We start from the raw sequence: 6,029 nt of genomic DNA, 5'->3' as shown, positions 1-6,029 counted from the left end.
GAATAAAACCCACTTATTGTTCATTTTCTCACTTTTCTCTCCCTCATCTCTTCATGTCCGAAAATCGTAGCCACAAAACCTTTGTGTAGACACCCCATTTTTGACCGCCCTTAAGACTTGGGTGCCTCAGGTTGATCACTCAATGATGAAAGTTATGTTGTGCAAATATATGATTTCTTCAGCAAGAAGAGCTTCTAAATCCCAACCTTACACCCCATTTTGACCAAAACTTTTTTAGACCAAAACCATTTTAGACCTTAAAACCTTCTTTTTCAAAATATTTTTCCAAATGTTTCTACGATGTTCCAAGGAATGCATTTCCTTTAAAAGTTGCACTTTTTGGTAAATCGAGCAAGGACAAAGTGGAAATAAATAGAAGAGAGGTGAACTCTTTGAAAAATATTTAAAACCTCTTATTTATAGGTTTGGAGTTGAAGAACATTAGAGGTGAGGGAAGAAAACTAATTGGGGAAGAAGTTGGGCATGAAACCATTAAGAGAGAACTGGGCAACCTTTACTAAATTAGGCCTATCCTTTTGTACATTTTGACTTTAGTTGTGAGGCCACCACCATTGGAAATTGGACTTTTGGAGCTTCAATTTAGACTCAAGAACGTCCTAAAGACAAGTCCGGATGAGGGAGATATGGCTGTTTGAATTTAGGCATCAATCCGGTTAGGATAGAAATGAGAAACTTTCACTAAAATAGATATATCTCTTTTCACACTTATAATTTAGATGTGAGGTTACCACCATTGAAAAATATACTTCTGGGGCTTCAATTTAGATTCAAGAATGATATAAAATCGAGTTCGGATGAAGGAGATATGCCCATTTGAAGTCGGGTTTGGAAACAGATTTTCTGTGATTGGCAGGCCACCATTTGTGGCCGGCAATTCACACTTCTGGCTTGCTGGCCACTGGTGAAAAACATAGATATTTTTGGCCAGCTGTCCCCCAAAAGCGTCAGTAGTTCCTATATGGAAATTTCCGACCTAAGGGGCTGTTTTTCTATATATACCAGGCATTCCTTCTTGATTTAAGGTTACAAAAAATTCCAAAAGGGCCAAAACTTGAAATTCTCTCTCTATCTCTATCTTGCAACCTATACACTCTCTTTCTAAAGTTCCTAAACCAATATTGGAGCTCTTTTTGCTGAGATTATTGGGTCCAAATTTCAGCCCTTGAGAGTGTAAGCTTTGTGGTTTGTAAACAAATGAGTAACCTTGCTTCAAGAGGTATAATTTTGAGCATCTCTACACTACTTCTCTCCTATATTTTCTTGCTATTTTTGAACTACTTTTGGACTGTTTTTATGGGCTGAAGCTTGTGGTTTAAGGCTATTAAAGGTAGAGGGGTTAACCACCCTTCTTTACAGCTTGTGTCTTAAGCCTTCACACTTGTGTTTCCCATCTCTCCACTATCTTTTTTGAGCTTTTAAACACTGATTTTCAAAGCTTTTTCAGTGACTAAAATGTTGTTTTGAAGTCCAAGAATGGAGGGGTAGCCTCCCCTCCTCGTGTCTTGTTTACTAGCTTACATAGCTCCATGTTGTAACTTACTATTTTAGCCATTTTTGTCTTAATTCTAGCACTTCTTTCGCATGTTTTAAGACTTTTTTGGGACTGTTTTAGGTGTTTATTGCATTTATGCTTTGTTTTGCATGCTTGTAGTTTAGTTGTCCTCATAGGTTTGGTGTTTTAGGCCTTAGCCACCATCCTATTTGAGTTGATAGCATTTGTTTATGGCTTTCCATACTTGTTTTCACCTCTAATCTCTTCTGCAACCTCCCTCCTTTCTTGGCTTTTGCTTTGCTTTGAAAGTTGGTTCAAACTAGTTGCTTGTTTAAAGCATGAGATTGAGATTTTGTGCTTAATGGTTTAATCCCTTTGGAGTTTCATTACCAACGGCATGACACTTTTCTCATGCTTAAACTAACCCTTGGTTTGATGCTTCTTTCCATTAGAGGACTTAAAGCTCACTTTTGGACTTAATGAATTAAAGAGTGGAAAGGTAATTAAAATGGAGTAATAAAACTTGGACTAAAATGATACAAGATAATAATTTGGTTTGGGTTCAATTGGACGTTAATTGAACCCTTGAGTCTTGAGTCGTTTCATACTCATGAGTGATGCAAACAGCTCAAGATTCATTGTCAACTACTTCCCTTGATCATTCATAATAGGGAGGTGGTTTTGAGAGTCTTGTTTTGTTGTATTCATTGAACTTACACCCTTTGGTTCATAAGCCATCATGCAATGAAATTGCATTCGTTGATGGTTTGTGAACCAAGTTTACTACTCCTTTGAGCTGTTTAAATGATAAGGAGGGGTAAATTGTGCAGACAAACCCTTGAGAATACCCTGTTCCTGCTCTGTTTACTCTCTGTTGCAGCAGGAAAATCTAGTCATCAGGCCACCTCTGTAAAACCAGGCAGTGTGCTTTTTCAGGCAAAACAGAGCTGATTTGAGGTGAAAAATAGTGCAAGTGTTCTACTGTGCAACAGAGGCATCTGGCAGCAGAACAGTGGCCTTTTTTGGGTGGAAATTCATGCATGCATGAGCATTCCTCGTTTCTTGAGGCAGAGTAGTTAGCTTAATACTTCTCTAGACTTTGTAATCATGTTTAATTAGTTAATTTGTAATTCATTATTTAGTTCTAATTTGTTATAATAATTAATTAGCTAGAATAGTTGACTAATTTGTTGTTGTAATAGCTAGTTAGTTTATTCGGACCCTCCTGCGTAAGGGCACAAATGTTGTAATAATGTACATGTCTTCTAACCCAACGTCTTTCTTCCTTTTATTTACATGCTTACAATGGTTAGATTAGAGCATCATGTTTTGTTTAGTATACTCCATGTTTGCATCCACTTGTCTTGCATGCATTGGGCTCGGCGCATCATTCTAACATGCATTGTTAGTTAAACATTCTTTGAATACGTGCTTAAACCGCATGCTGTCAAATTGCTTCATATGCCATATTAGTAGCCGAGCCTAGTAATTGCATATCGCATATGTTGCATTAGTCATATTGTATAGTCAGGATCATGCATTATTCTAACTTTGTCATATTTTTTAGCTTGGAGTACTAGGTGAGCTTTTGTTTGTTTTAGCATTTTGCATTGAATGTTCGTGTTGCCATGTTTAGCATGCTTGCCATGAGGCTAAATGCTTAAGTGATAAATTGCCTAAATGCCTATGAATGAAGGTTGATTGCTTGAATTGAAATAATTTGAGTAATGTACATATGCGATCACTTTTTCAAGTGGTACGTATTCAAAACAATTTTTCAAAACAAACATGAATCAAGTGTTCCAATTTTTGCAAATTAGTCTATACTTGTGTGCGCATCACATAGTAATGCTAGCCTAATAATCGGAACAAGAGCATATAATGTAAATAAGATTTACATCATGATTAGTAAAGGTCAATCTTTGATCGGGCGAGCGAGGGTGCTCAATTCATGACCTTCCCCTCTCGTACCCAAGTTCCCGAGCAGAGACAATCTTGGTGATGATGGACACGTGGCCTTTGGCATGAGTCATGGATTTTCTAAATTTTCCAAAAATATTTAGGTGGTGACTCTATATCTGGCAAATGAGTCCATTATTGGCAATTTGATTCAAGATCGATTTTCCAAAAGATTTACCAAACTTGGACTCTTTGGTGTTTTTCTATTTCACATTGCATTTGTGGGATTATATTTAGAACTGCAGGAGTCCGATACTGTAGGGCTTATTTGTCTTCCAAAAGGGGGCACAAAAAGTTGAGCTACAGTTTCTGGTGACTCTGCTGGGGACTTTAGAGAACTTGACTCAAACTTCATAATGTGAAATTTTATCTATGCTTATATGTTCTTTGCATTGCATTTGTATTGGTGCGCTTAAGTCATTGTGTTTGCCATCTGCTATTCCTGGATGGTTTGCCGGAGGCTTGCCCAAAAGTTTGCCAAAAGGCTGACCGGTTGTGGGCTCTGCTAGGATCTAGATTACCGTTATACCGTTTGATCCTCCTTTCACTTGTCGGTGTTAGGTGTGAGAGGTATATTAGGTAATCTTGCCGAGGTACCCTTTTGACCAATCAGCCTAGCTACATATAGTAAAGCTATAGTGACTGTTCCAACTTAGGATCGGATACTCTCCCATATGCAGGATGATGTGATACCGCTTGTTTGAGTAGTAAAGCTGTAGATCACTCCAAAGCTAGGACAGGGAAACCCTAACCTCTCAAAGGAGTGTTTTGAGAGCTTTTGTGCAAATTGTGAAATCTTTGAAAATGTTTAATGCGATCCTGGAAGAGTCTTAATCTTGAGGAGATTCCTTTCAAACTTGAGGATCATATCAGAATTAGATTTGGGTCGAAATCCAGGGGTTTGTGTTTGATATGGGTGAATGTGCAGCAAAACTAGAACCAGGGTCCAATATTGTATCTTGCTTTGTTTTGACTGGCATACCTGGTATCTTGATCTGATGAGAGGTATTTGTTTCTTAATGCCAAGTTTGTCTGAGCCAGAGAAGGAGCAGTACCAGTCTTAACCCATCACAGTCTATCTAATTCTAGAAAAAACCCACTCACCAAAGGTCCAGTCCATTTGATCCTAAAAAGCCAACTCAGAAAGATCTGATCCCAAAAGATCCATCTAATACCGAAAGATGCATTCTAAAAAACTAATCCAGTTAAACCTACTTAGACTAATCCAGTTCAGATACATCAAGTATAACTAGGTCAAAATCCTTGTCAGTCAGCTCTCAGCTTACACCCATCCATTTTCCCGATTGTCAACTCAGCAGACCCGTGATGGCTCAGAGTCTGGAAAAAGTTGTGGCCATGATAGCGGCGTTAAACCAGGGAATTGCCATGTAGGATGAGACCAATGCTGAAATGCAACGCCCCTTTAGGGCATCTACTACACATCCAATCCTAGGCCCCAAGCTGAACTTTGACCCATCTCCGTTAGTTGAAGATTTGCAAGGTTCGGATCCCCGAGAAGGGTTGGCTTAAGCTCAAGTTTTCGGACCCCTGGTACAGCTTAATGAGGGGCTTTATCCCCTTGTTATTAATGATCTCGACTCGACCTTGTTAAAAATTGCTAACCTTGAGAAGCAATTCAAAAAGGCACAGGGTATTAGCTCCATTCTTGACATTGAGGATGGGTACATGGAGGCTGCCGTAAGGCTCCCAGACAAATTCAAAATGCCACATATTGACTGTTTCAACAGGTCTGGAGATCTTATGGTACATATCCGGCTTTTCTTGGACGTCCTGAAACCAATGGGTTTGACTAAGTCTCAAAAACTCTCTCAGTATAGAAGAACCCTGTCAGGCATAGCAGCCACTTGGTACGCCAAGTTAGTGGATAAAATGAAGTAGAACTGGGAAGAATTGGCTGAGGAGTTTGTCAATCAATATTCTTACAATACCCAAATTGAAATGACCACTCAAGAGCTTGAAGCAATCCACCAGAATCCTACAGAACCTTTTTTGGAATTTGTTGCAAAGTGGAGAGCAAATGTAGCACAAATGATAGATCGACCTTCTGAGAAGGACCAAGTGCGGATAGTGGTGTAGAACCTTGAGCCTGATATGTTGTAAAAATTGATAGTTGCTCCATTGTTCACTTTCAAAAATTTGCATGAATTAGGGATTCAGATTGAGAGTGCATTTAACAGAGGGATTATTCCTAGAGCAAGCAAATCAACAAGGAGGGTGATTTCTGGGAGCACTATTCCCAAATCCACTGAAATCAATATTGTTGCCACTCTTAAAATTGTCTACCCGTTTTCCAATACAAGCCTACAAACAGCCAGCCCAACCCGAGCTCAAGACAGAACTTTCACCTCCTCTATATGAGCCTAACCAGCGCACTAAAAATCCTGATGGAAAGAGGGTATCTCAAACCCCTTAATCCCCAATCTCTTATTGACCCCACTCCTTGCTAGACATAACCCCACCAAGTACTGTGCGTACCATTAGCAACGAGGTCATGGCACTGATCGTTGTTACCGCTTTCGTCATGAGGTTCAGAATC

This window comes from Camellia sinensis, chromosome 15 (genome assembly GCF_055761805.1).
Source record: "Camellia sinensis isolate YWXY chromosome 15, ASM5576180v1, whole genome shotgun sequence".
NCBI classification, from domain to species: Eukaryota; Viridiplantae; Streptophyta; class Magnoliopsida; order Ericales; family Theaceae; genus Camellia; species Camellia sinensis.
The sequence above is the reverse complement of the archived record's forward strand: the minus strand, read 5'-3'. Positions refer to the sequence as shown.